The sequence below is a fragment of the Molossus molossus genome, unplaced genomic scaffold, assembly GCF_014108415.1.
Source record: "Molossus molossus isolate mMolMol1 unplaced genomic scaffold, mMolMol1.p scaffold_m16_p_21, whole genome shotgun sequence".
NCBI lineage: Eukaryota > Metazoa > Chordata > Mammalia > Chiroptera > Molossidae > Molossus > Molossus molossus.
In genome coordinates, this window is record NW_023425357.1 from 44,328,968 (window position 1) to 44,342,733 (window position 13,766).

The 13,766-nt window shown below is 47.9% G+C and overlaps 1 non-coding gene across 1 annotated transcript; it reads right to left on the reverse strand.

The window, feature by feature from the left end:
- Positions 1 to 7,761: 7,761 nt before the first annotated feature.
- Positions 7,762 to 7,866, reverse strand: LOC118639686. Its single transcript, XR_004961258.1, has one exon. It is a non-coding gene; the product is annotated as a small nucleolar RNA U13 (small nucleolar RNA).
- Between the last annotated feature and the right edge of the window lie 5,900 nt (positions 7,867 to 13,766).

The following is a 13,766-nucleotide window of genomic DNA, read 5'->3' on the forward strand; positions in this document are numbered from 1 at the left end:
TCCATCCAAACATAAAGGAGAAACTACACTTTCTTGTGAGGGCCATTCCCAGTAGAAACAGGTCTGCGAAACGTTGCAGGCTGACCATGCAGCGGGGGAGGCAGCCTTGTGGGTAAAGGGTCATCGTGATGGGTAAAGGGTCATCGTGATGGCGGTGATGCTCGGGGCTGTTTACCCAGCACTGACTCTGCGGGGCGCTGTTCCGAGAACTAACTTACCTGACGCATGTTACCTTCGTAACAATCCAGCGAAGTGCTGTCACCCTCCCATTTTACCTGTGAGGATCCGAGGCCCAGAGAGAGAAAGACATTTGGCCCAAGGTCACACAGACATTGAGTAAGTAGCAGAGATGGGATTCGAGCCCAGGTCGCCAGGCTCCCCTGGGTGCGTGACCTCATGTCCTCTGCTCACAGCCTCTTCCGAAGGCTGCAGGTCGTTAGCTGAAGGGGTGCGTGCATGCGTCCATTCATTCCGCAGGCCCGTCCGCATCTGTTATGAACGAGGCCCTCTGTGTAGGGTTCCAAGGCAGAAATAGCAATTCCTCCCCCTTGCACAGCGTTTTAGAAAGTATTTCCTTGATGGTCCAGTGATCCTATTTACAGATGTGGACACCTGAAGGCCAGAGAACTTACATGCCTTTTTCAAGGTGCCAAGATTAGAAACAGAGCAAGTTAGAACCTAAACCTGGAGGTTCTGACCATGGGCCCAGTTATTTTTCCCCCAACACGCTTGTTTAAAATACCAGAGGAGAACAGACACACAGACATGTGAAGGAAGACGAGACAGTGCTCTGTGCTCTGTGGAGCGTGCGGACTCCACGGGTGGAGGTAGATTACGATCACGGGCGGACTAGCCGCCGTCGCCAAGGAGGTGCTCAGGCCCTGCACGAGCCCTCCCAGAGGCAGCCACGTGCCTGACTGATCCGCACGGTTTCCATTCAGAAGAACGTGAGGTCTGAACTTCATAATACTGACCGAGAAAGCTCTGCTCGCCGGCTTATGAAAATCATTTTGGGTCCGCCTTTCTCCCCTTCATGGATGGACTTGCCCACGACCAGGTCCCCCTTTTGTAATGAACTCTCATTGAAATGCTCAGTTAGTGACATCGATGAGTTGATCCTTGGAGAAGGCAAGCATGCTGGGGCCATAATGACATGGACTTTCGGTGTTCTTAGGGCATTGATTAACCCTCACCTGCCAGAAATCATTAGCAAACGGATTGCTATTTTCTGATAGTTCTGAAAGGAGGCTACGTTTTAGTAAATAATCATTGGCTGTTTTCCCAGGGGGGGAGCCAGATTGGCGCAGCCCTGAAATGCCACGTTGGTTTATGTTTTAGTAAGTGTATTTAGGAAGGAATGGAAATTGCATTCCAAGGAGCTAATTATAGGATAAGTGTGTCTGCTTAACCAGGCAGCGAGCATGTCAGCTCTGCTCAGCGCAATCACATTATATACATTTCTGTTCTTTCGATAATTAACAGGATCAAAATATTACTGTCAGATTTGAGGGGAAAATTAACACATTATCTTAATTGTCTTTTCCACTCAGGTACAAGGCATTACCATTTCAAAAAAGACTTGCCTAAGACATTGGAATTTTAAACCGAATTCCTGAAGATGCCCTTAATCCCTTGCAGACTTTGATCTGCCGTTGTGATAACGTGGGATCCTGGTTTGTGTGTTTCACTTCTGAACGATTTCCTGGCAACAGAGGCTTCAGTGGGGCCCTGGAACCAGCCCGTCCGGCCTCACAGAGCCACCTGCTACATTTTCAGAAAAATTTTAAACAGCGTTAGAAAAAGCTGTTATTACAAAGTAAACTTAATAAATTTACAATTAAAGTAATGATATGAAGACAAAGGAGACAAATCCTTAAAACTCTCCACTTTCAAATTATTGTACTGTAGTTCCTATTATCTCGAAGATTGAGGTTATCTCGACTGTATCTTTCTGGTGGAAGTCCTATGTAATGGTGATGGGTGCTTATCTTTTTCCAGCTCTGTATTCAGTGACATTATATCGGTAGCTTGACATTGGCCATGGTGGGGGTCTCTACACTATAGAAATTGGAAAATACTACAAATCAGAGCTTTGGTGATTGTCTAGACTAAGGTTGGCAAACTAGAGCCTGGGGGCTGGATGCCTATTTTAGTAAAGAAAGTTTGCTGGCACGCAGCCATGCCCATTTGTTTACATGTTATCGATGACTGTTTTGTGTTACAATAGCAGAGTTGAGTAGTTCCTACACAGGCTGTTACGTTCTGCAAGCCTAAAATGTTATTATCTGGCTCCTTGCAGAGAAGTTTCTGACTTCTGGTCTATGTTTTAAAAGTGATAAAGAAAATATTGATAATGCAGCTGCAATGTATACATGTATGAAGTTCATAGCCATTACATTTGTGGTTGGCTTGTGTTGCTAAAAAAGCCGAGGAGATCCACTTCAGGTATGCCTGTATCTAGGATGTCCCTGGATCTCTTAGCTTTGCCTTCTTCTCTATGAACTTTATTTTCAGGCATGGTTTACCATGATGTGCTCAATGACTTCTCACATACCCTGGCTAATGTCCAAGCTGTCGCTTAGTAACCCAGCTAAGAGAGCATCACTTTCACAGTAGTGGCAGCAGCAAAAGCCCTGTGTTGTACTAACCTGCCATGCATCACGTGTCCATGCGTGAACCAATCACAGAGGCGGAATGCCCTGATTGGTTAGGCCTAAGAGGTGGGCTGTTCTTGGAGCTTGGAGCTATGGTCAATATCAGCCCCACCTGAATGTCCTCAGTGAGAGGGAGGAGGTGTGATTCTCCAAAAGAAAACCAGGTGACTTATTGGAGGACAAAGATGCCCTAATCTTTGGATGCTGGGCAGACAGAAGCAGCTGATGTCCACTGTAAACATCATCTAATCTTTTGCTGCTCAAAGACTGGTCCAGGTGCCAGCATCACCTGGGAGCCTGTGAGAAATGCAGAATCACAGGCCCTACCCAGACCTTCCAACCAGAATCTGCATTTTGACAAGTCCCCTGGGTGGTCTGTACTCATGCTATGGTGTGAGGGTGCTGCTTAAAACTGCATGTTTCACTCTGTAGGAAAGCGAGGCTCAGGGGCTCAGTGACTCTTCCCGCGTCCCCCGGGTTAAGTGCTAATGCCTCTGCAACCAGAACTCAGCTCTGAGCACCGGCCCCTGCCCTCCCTGGTGCCCCCACCACACCTGCTAAGGTGGATGCCCTAAACATACCTGCTATGGGTACTCTCACTGACTGCTTAGGCTGAAGCGGTTTTGCATTATATAGCCTGGCGGGAAAGAAGTTTTAAGGTAAGACCAGAAAAAAAAATTCCCAGTGTTTTCATAAAAGAATATGTCTTCAGCCCTCCATTGGCAAGAAATACAAACTCAAACTCCCAAGCTGATACTTGTACACACCTAGCTGGTGTTACTTCAGTCCCCAGGCACCAGCTGGTCTTGTACTCATGTTGAGCTAACACTACGTCCAGTGTATTTTCATCATCGTCATCATCACAGTAACAACTGTGATCATAAACATAATTCCAAAAGCCAACAGTGCTCCTTTCCCTCCTCGGAGCTGGGTGAGGCCGCTCCCCTATTTCCTCGCATGTTGACATGGGGAACGACACACATGGTTAACAGATTTCCCGCATGTTCTCCTCCTTGGCTGACATCTCCCCACTCGATCAGAGCGCGGCCTGTGATCAGAGAGGGTGTTGATTGACTGCTTAGAGAGCAGGAGCCTTCGGGAAACACAGGAATGACGGTTTATATAAATATCCTGACACTTCTTTCTTATCCCCCCTTCCTTAAATTCCCCTTTTTATTTTTTCTTTGAGCTTAAAATTAATATTTTCTTTGTGGACATGTAATATCCCGGCATGCCTCAGAGCTCACTCAGGCAGCTTGTTAGCGTTGCCTGCTTAATTGGGTCTCTCCCTCCCTCACCCACACGGAATTCTCCTGCCATGGCTTTTCCCATCGATCTGATGTCAAAAAATGAGAATAAAGACCATCTCCTCAAATTACACAGCGTAATATATTGTTTCCTTTGGTAGGATAACCACAAAGATTCAGACTTGGGGCTGATGTTATTTGGGGGTGGGGGGAGCAGGTCTACAAAATTCTGATTTGGGTGATTTGGGCAAACAGACCTTCTCTCATTTGTCCAAATTAGTTGGCTAATTGTAGCTGTTTGGTTCTGACCTGGAGGAATTTTGGCTGCTTCCAAAGTACAGGGAAATAAATGATGTCATTTCCTTTGGAACAACATTAAAGGTGGAAAGATTTTAATATGTGCAATTTTCCCACTGATAACATGTTACTTTCTGGACATCCTGGAGTGGAAAGGAGATTATACAATATTGACAGAGGTGAAATGATTTTTTTAGCTCATGGTCTCAGAAATCTGTCATAATTTCACAGTACACATTTCCAGAAATGACTTCAGCAACCCGAGGACACCGGTGAAGCACTGTCGTCCAGCCGTGCGGATTCCTGCGGGCGGCAGGCTGGCCCAGCCCTGCCAGCCCCCCGAAGGGCTTTGGAACGTGCAGTCCCCCGGGCCGGGCCCGGACCCGCTCCAGCAGCGCTTTCCCAGCGCAGCTTGGGCCAGCGTGGAGCCGCCGCACCGTGTGGTTACTGTCTGCCTCAGCGGTGCCACGGGCCCCGAGCCCTGGGGCTCGGTTACTGCACGGCGGACCTCAGACCCTTCTGGACATGTTTCTTAGGGTTCCCCGTGCCTTCTCAGAGCCCAGCGAGGCTGCCTCTCTGCAGTCCCTGGTTCCCGGGCCAAGGAGCAGCCCTCACTAACAACAGCTTCTGCTGCTTCTCCACGCGGCTCCGTCTAGACACCTGACAGGTTCACTTTCGCTTAGAGGCTGGAGAAACTGGTCAACTCAAGAACTCCGTGTTCAGACCCTGATTCTGTCTTTCGGTTTGACCTTGGGAGAGTGCATTCATTTCCCTAGGCCTCCATTTCTATAAAATGGAAGGCACTGGCCGAGGTCTAGGTTAAATGCAAACCCGAAAGATCGATCCACTTGAACAGAAGATGACTGTACACCTGAGTTTAGAATGGGGGTTTTCCCACTTCTGGAAAGATCTGGTGGAATTACGGCTGGTCTTAAAAATAGCAGCAGGGTAGTCATTTCCCGCAGCCTGTGTGAAGCTACGGTCTCCCCTCGGCAATGGATGCTCTTGTCTCTGCTCCTGTGGAAGTCTGAAACTTCCGAAGAGAGCGTTTCAATTCCAGTTCCCCCTTTGTGGGCCAGTCTTTTGAACTGCAAATATAGGAGCAGAGACTATTTATGCATTCAACTTTTCCTGTACATGTTTGTTTGATTGGCGAGATGGAAGGTAAGGGACTATTTACAGATATCTTTGAGAATAATGTAAGTACACAAGGGGCCAGGAATAACAGGTTAACATCACAGAAAATGTAGGTTGGGTCTAAACTCCCCAGCAGTTTCAATGATTCAGTTACGAAGTGGTTCCCCCATAAGAAGGGCTTTGATCATCTTCCCTAGGGACGTTTTCAATTTTGTCGGATTTTTGAAAAATCTCTCACAGTGATCTTGGCAAAAACAAGAGGATAAGCAGCTGAATTTGGACTTTTCTGCATTAATTTCTTTCTCTTTTTTCTGTCTGCTTGCCTAGGTCTCCGAATAGTTATTACAAAGGGTCCGTTCAGAATTTCGGGACAGCGATGGCGCGTGGCGGGTTGTGGGAGCCTGGTCCAGTGCTGTTGGCTCCCACTGAAGGGAAATGTTTGACTTACTGCTCATGACTCCCAGGGTCTGTAACCTGCTTATCACAGACTCGGCTTCTGAAGACTAGAACACTCCATTTTCTCTCTTCTTCCTCTGTTTGCAAACTGTTCTGAAGGGGGAAAAAAAAAAAAAAAAAAAACGTAGGTAGGAAAGCACACATCAAACATCTGTTGTTTAAAAAGTTAGTTTATTGTAGGACAAACAGCCTTGCAATCACTGCCCAGAGAAAGAAGGGACTGTGCCGGTCCCCCCGGGAGACTTTGACGTGTCCAATTCCATCACAGCATCCTTCCTGCCCACCGTCCCATCATGTCCTTCGTTGCTTTTCTTTATCACTTTACTAAGTGCGAGTCCCCGGAGAGTTTAGTCTTGCCCATTGTAAAGGCATTCGATGATTTTTAAAATTTCTCTTCATCTCTAGGTTTTCTTCCCATCCTTTTCTATTCCTCAACTGTTTCCGTGGAAGAGTCTAGAGCGTTTGAGCTGGGGGTTTCCAGTCTGGACGTGGCTGGCTGTAAATCCACAGAGCTTCTCGGCACAGTGCTTTGCCCTCCGCCCGCAACGGGACCCAGAGGCTGGCGGGGACTCGTCGATTTGTGCGGAAGAACACAGTTGGCGGGGTGTTCTTTCATCAGGGAGCATGTGAGTGTGTGCGTCTCTTTGTGATTGCAACAGCTGTAGACACTCAATGCTTAGATTCTTTCATTCATTTGTGTTGGTAAAATGGTAATATTTTAACCATCATTTTTGTTGATAGAAATATGACTGCAGAGAGATGTTGCTCTCACCTACTTGTCTTTGTTCAGTGGCAGTTTCCACATGGAAGGTCGGATGAAGGCATAATGTAGTCACCCTGTAGTCACTCAGTTTCAAGATAATGATCGGCTCCCTATCGTCCCAAAGGTAACCTCTCAGCGGCTTTTAGAATATCATCATTAATTGTCATAAAAAAAGAGAGAGAAGGAAACAAATTGAGCACAAGAAAAAGGAAGGAAGGGAGGGAGGGAGGGAGGGAGGGAAAGCAAAGGCAGGGGAAGGGGAAGAAACAAGAGTGTATTACACTAACATAAGATGCTAACACAGGGGAGCTGGGTGCGGGGCAGATGGAAACTCTCTGGATTATCTCCACAATTTTTCTGTAAACTCAAATGAAATGTTTATTTACAAAATGTCATTACGAGCTCAAAAATCTAAACATATTTGATGGGATTCAACCAGTTGCATTTTTTTGTTTTGAAGCTTCAATTGTCCCATTGTTGGCCTCTTCAGAGTTGGCTCTTGAGTCCGTTTCGCGTGACTCAGGTCTGGGAAGGTTTCTGGGTGTCGGTCGGACGGGCCACCCCGACTCCCGGGCACCCTGCTGCCGACACACAGCCACGCCTACAGCTCCTCTGTTCGTGGAGAACAGTATTTCAAGATCACGCTCTTCACGCTGGAGCTGTTTTCAGAACCTCCCGTGGACCTCAGGAGTTTATATTGATGTTTCCACATCCAGTTCAAGACTATCGTTATTGGTGTGTCTTTATTTATTTATTTTTCTGTGCATCTGTGTTTTATTTTTTTTATTAATTTTTTTTTTTACAGATGTTTCTCCTTTCTCCCCATTGACACCCTCCTTCCGATCCTGCCCCCCCCACCCCCTGGCATTGTTGTCTATGTCCATTGGTTATGCACACGTGCATTTAAGTTCTGTGGTTTATTTCTACAGTTAACTCGGCCTCTTCTGTGACACATCTGCATCTCCTCTCTGCCACACGGGAACGCTGGCTCTCAGAGACACAGGGCGTGAACCGCTGCTGCTGGTTACTACCTCCAATTACACAACAGTTTCAGAACAGCCTCGGACTGCAGCCGCCAATGACCTCACGGAGAACAGGGTGCGGGGCCGGTGTGCGCTCTCCAGTCCCCCTCCGGGTGCACAGCTGCCTCGCAACCACACGCCCAGGCGCGGCACCCCTCACACAGTATACGCTTTTTCTTTTTCTACGTCAGATGGGTGATGTGCTGCAGTCGAAGCAAGGTTTAGTGGGAGGCACATCTCATACAAAGGCATGAAGACCTGATCCTCACGCTTGTGGGCTACAGGAGGATCACAGTTCTACTCTTCTTAGGAGCCTCCTTTAGTCCGGTGCTCCCTGTGCAAAGAACCACACAGTCTGTCTACTTGCCAAGCAGGGCTAGTGGCTATGTTGACAATGTACTCCTCTTTGCTGGGTGACTGGGTGGGTGAGCGAACACAGTACTGAGTGTTGATGCTCCCTTGTCTGCTTCATTTATTCAACAGGCGTATTTATTCACCAACTCTAGGTGCTCAGCATGGAAGGCCTGGTGTCTACCATCAAGACCGAGACAATGTGGACATTAGAAGTACCACTGCCCTATGGACGGAAGCTCATCTAAAGAAATCCACAGACTCTATCTGAATGAGGTCCATGGCACGGGAAGGTGACCTGGGTGGGGAATCCATTCGGAGCCTTAGGGTCTCCTCCCCTTGGTGCCCTCATGGCGGAGCGTGGGCTCACCCCCACACTGGGGCCTGGACTGCGTGTGACCCCTGCACTCGTCCCTGAAGCACTGGGACCAGGCAGAGAGGTTTCAATGAAACCTTATCAGATATTTGACCAAAGGGAAAGAAATCCAGAGTCGAGTCCAACTAGACCAGCTGGCTCGTCCTTCCTCGCTCACTCACCTTCCACTCTGGTTCCCAAAGAACAGTGATGCTTCGACTGTCCGTCCGGGGCCGGGGCACCTGAACACATCTCTGCTTTTGTAACAAACATGCGCGGCTTGAGAAATTTAACATGAACAAGCGCATGAACAAAAATACAGTGAAAATGAAGTTCCCATCGTTGGAGTTAAAAACGGACGTTAGACGTTCCTTCCTGAAGTCCAGCCTCTTTTCTCAGGTGATGAAAATGCTCAAATAGTTAAAGGGCTTGTCCAAGGTCACAAAGGAAGTAAGGAACAGAGTCAAGGTCAGGTCTGGGTTTTCCAACACTGTCAGTTTTTCATTTACAGCATGTAGAATCCTGTCCTTTTAAGAAAAGGCCCCTGACCATTTTACCGATAGCAGCAAAACTTTTTGTTTTGTTTTGTTTTTTAATCCTCACCCGAGGACATTTTTCCATTTTTTGTTCAGATAGAGTGGGAGGGAGGGAGAGGAAGAGAGAGAGAGAGAGAGAGAGACATCGATGTGAAAGGGACACATCAAGTGGCTGCCACCCGCACGACCAACCAGGGCCGGGGACAAACTGCAATCAAGGTACGTGCCCTTAGTGGGAACCGAACCCGGATCTCTCTGGACCACAGACTGACGCTCTAACTGCTGAGCCAAACCGGCCAGGGTGCAGCAAAACTTTTAAAAAACTATTTTTTCTTTATTGATTTTAGAAAGAGAGGAAAGGAGAGGGAGAGAGAAAGAGATAGAAACATCAATGGGAGAAAACATCAATTGGCCACCTCCTGCATGCCCCCCATTGGAAATTAGGCCCACAACCTGGGCATATGTCCTGACCCAGAATCGAACCGGTGACCTCTTGGTGCATGGGTCCATGTTTGACCAGTGAGCCACACTGGCCAGGCAACAGTGAACCTTTTTAACTTCTGAGCTCCCCAAACAGCATTTCTCAAGCTGGATCCTAGGCCCTTGTGATTTTGTGGGAGTATGAGAATTACATTTTCTTCTCAAAAGGTGTTGACTGAAGCTGACTGTAAAAGCCAAACAGACTTATGTCATCACAGAAGAGGCAGTGTCGCCCAATGGCAATTATATTTTTATTTAGTTCTTGTATAATACTGTCTTTTTCCTTTGGTTATTGTGTAATAGTTTTTTTTTTTTCTTTTTCTTACAAATACTTTATTCTGTTTTTTGGTACAACTAATTAGAATGATAAAAACAATAACTTCCTTTAATTCCTCCCTTTCAACCTTCTCTGCCCTTAAAAAACCCACTATTGCCCATCATTACATTATGTTGGTCTGAGGTCTTCTGTCTTATTTCTGGCAAAAGCAAGGAGCATCATGAGATCATCAAAACTCCATGAGGAACAGAAATCAGAGTAAGTTTGTTTTCACCCAGTAAGTCTTAGATGCCAAGTTATCACACACTTGAAGGCTTTTGCTTTAACCTGATATTTGGTGCATCTATATTCCAGAGCAATGGATGTTTCCTAAGGAATAGTCAAGAGGTGAATTTCTGACCTTGGACCTTTTGGATGACAAGTTGTCTAATGAGTCCCAAGTACCATGCAGAAGGCAATAGCAAGCCTGTTGGAACACCCTGGGCATCCCTTCTCTCTGGGGCTGTGTGCCTTGTGTGTCCATGTGCTGCGCGCAAACAGGCCATGAGGCGAGAGGGCCCCTGCTCTGATGAGGACGGCACCTGTCCTCTGGGGTTGCCGGCATCATCCAGTGGAGAGGCCCAAGACTCTCTCCAGGTTAGCCGAGTGAGCTCTCTAGCAAGAAAGCTGGTCATGCATCCAGGCCCATCCATGTCGCCTGACTTTCTCCCCAGCAGAGTGCCTGGAGCACCCAGCCCCGTGCCAGGGACCTCCCTGGTCCTGTGCGGGAATCATGTCCAAGCTCGGGGCATCTCTCTACAAGCAGCTTGTGCTGTCTTTATTCTGCTGATGAGACATCGTGATACACGTATTCTAAGATTGCTCATCCATTTGGTGGCAAACTTGGGGTTCAAATTTGAGTCTCACTTGTCCTGTAGCAGGCATCCCTTTCACCACACACACTCACCTCTAGATGTTACTCACACAACTGGAAACAGGAAAGACAATTTCAGGGCCTCCCCGGGCGGTGCCCTACGTACCCTGGAACCAGTGGGGACGAAGGGATTCCCTTCACGTGCCCCTTCGACGTCACGATTGCAAGAAGCAGGAACCCTCAGTTCGCTGATGTTGAGCCTTTCACACCGAACATCTGTTAATCTCCCGTAATAAAGAGAACGCAGCCTCAAGCTCTGAGCTGTGGGCAAGCAGGTATGTGCAACTAGAACTTAATAGTATTGTTGTTTTTATACTTGTATTTATTGTGTATGGCAACTTTCTTTTTATTCCAACTGATATTAATTTCCCACTTATAGGAGTGATGAAAAGTGTCCTTTTAAAATGCGTCAATCACCCGGCCAGTGTGGTTCAGTGGATTGAGCATCAGTCCCGTGGACTGAGAGGTCCTGGTTCGATTCCCGGTCAGGGCACATGCCTGGTTTGCAGGCTTGATCCCCAGTACGGAGCATGCAGGAGGCAGCCGGGTGATGTATCTCTCTCAAATTGATGTTTTTATCTCTCTCTCCCTTGTTCTCTCTTTAAAAAAAATCAATAAAAACATAAATAAATAAATAAATGCAGCAATCACCCTCAGAGGGAAGGGGGATGAGGGGGGTTTGGAAGAGATAAACCAAAAAATTTATATGCTTATATGCATAACCAGTGGACCCAGACAATACTCTGGGGAAAGCAGGAGGGGGGTGGGAGTGGAGAGGAGGGGGTTAATGAGGAAAAAGGGGGGGGCATCTGTAATACTATCAACAGTAAAGATAAAAATAGATAGTGGTTAATTACACAACATTGTGAATAAATTAATGCCACTTACTTCTACATTTAAAAAATGGCGCCTGGCCGGTGTGGCTGGCTCGGTGGCTGAGCGTTGACCCATGCACCAAGAGGTCATCAGGTCAAGGCACATGCCCAGGCTGTGGGCCAAATCCCCAGTGCGGGGAGACAAGAAGCAGCCAATTGACGTTCTCTCTCATCGATGTTTCTATCTCTCTCCTTCTCCCTTCCTCTTTCTCTCAAATCAATAAAGAAAAAAACATTTTTTTAATGGTAAAAGTGGCAGATTTTATGATGGACATGTCTTCATCAACCACGTGGTCTGACGTGGCCACTGGCAACCCAACTCGACGCGCCTCAACATGCCTCGACGCAACTCCTTTTGGGAGGGGTGGGGGAGGGCAGGAGAGAGCAAGCCAGAGCACCTGGGGGAAGATATTAGTTAACGAATTTAAATGAAGGATCTATAGCTGTGCATGCAGTTTTCTTTCCATTTTACTGTGGGTTTGAAAATCTCAAAATAAAAAAAGATTAAAAAAATGCATCAATCTAGATTTTAAAAACTAAGTCAGCTGATAAGGAAATGTTGACTAATAATCGTGTGGATCATGTGCAGGTAGAGGAACGAGGACAACCGGCCCTGGACAACTGGACACGGAGCCGTCCTGCTCTGAGCTTCGCTGTTCACGCCCCCGTAAGCCAAGCTCATGTTAGACACGAAGGACACGAGCACGTGTTAGCGCTTCCGCTTTGTTGCACAGACACTATTTTACGATATTATAGTCCTTTCTCAGAACTGATTTACGCCACTCTTCAAAGTGTCCAGTAGCTATTTCCCAAGTCTCCGTCCGCGCTCCCTGAGCTCCAGGTCAGACGTGGGGCGGACGGCGCGCCAGGAACTGCAGAAGGTGGAGTGTGATACGCGCTGGAAGTGAGGCACGGGCAGAGTGGCGGAGTCTCCAAGCTTGTAGGGTCACTTCTGGAAGTGAAAGTCAGGAAGGCTTCCTGGAGGTGGCAGCATTTGAGTAGGCTTTGAGGAATGGGCAGCCTCTGACTATGTGGCTAAGGGAGTAGGGAAGAGGGAGCAGAGGAAAAGGTATTCCTAACAGAATGGACAAGCAAATTCTGAGTTTGGGGACAGCTTGTACCTAGTTCTCCGGGAGCCCTGGGCTACGTGGCCAGAAGGGCAAATGGGAGAAAATCACCAAGTTCCTTCCAAACAGGCCAAGGACATGGAGTTGATTTGAGAATGGAGGGGGGTTCTCAGAAGGTTCCTCAACAGGGTAGAAATTATTCTGATCAGTCACTCACAGGACTCAGTTGCCCCAAGAACCTACATATCCCCAGATTTGTCTTTTCCTCGGACAATAATTTGAGTCACTTCTGAGGCCTCATTTTAATGCCTAGAAGTACCGTCCCACATGCCTGTTGTGCTGCTAAAAATTCCGTCGGTAAGAATCTGACTTGCGGGCACCGTGGGGGGCCGGTGGGCGGGCGAGCCTGTCGGTCCAGGAGCGCCGCGCGGGGTAAAGGCTGCGGCCTCCCGCTGGGCAGGTACCCGCGTGGGCAGGTTTGGGGATTTGAGATTCATGATCCTCTTTCCATCCACACAGACACGAGAGTGTGCCCTCTCTCTGTTTTTCGCCTGGCTCTTCACGTGGAGATTTCGGAGGGTCCTCCGGCAGAAGCCACATTCATGGGAGGGAGTAAAACAGGGTCGGTGTAGCCAGGTGGTGCGAAGGTGAATCTCTTTCTAGGCCATCAGCCTATTTATCTCTTGGTCCTAGAGGAGAAACCTGGAGGCCCAGCTTCTTGGTACCCAGGAGGCTGATTTTTCTTTCCTGTGCTTTGTAATTTTGCATTGTGACCTCATCCTTAGCGGGGCTCTGGGTGAGGGAAATATCTAGGGGCTAGTTGGAAGTGTGTCCTTTTAGGGGGCTTGTTTATATCTGCCAGGTGCCCCTTGGGGTTATTCCCAGCTGAGACTACTCAACTGTGGGTTCCAGATGAACCCCAAGTCAGAGTAAGAGCAGTCTTGTGCTTGTGAATCCTCACGGGAAATAAAGATTGTTTTCCCCACTCAGGTCAGGTCTAAACAGTCGAGCTTCGTTCTGCATATTTTCTGGAGAGAAGATCGCCCAGTCCATCCTGTCATGAGGGTGCGGCTCTCTGCGTGTCCTGGCTCCGTGCCCACACAAAGCCCTCACTGCACCCCCTCGTGATGGGGTAGCATCACAGAGCCCGAGCTCCTACTGGCCCAGACTGGCTCCCAGGAGCCCGGGGCAGACGCAGTGGCCTTTCACAGGGATCGCTCAAGGCTTCAAATGCTTCTTTGTTTTAAACCTTTGCCCAAAGGTTTCCCTGATTTCTGTTCTTTTTGCAAGCTCAGCTTTGCTGCATTTAAAAGGGTGTTCATTTCGTGGCCTCCAG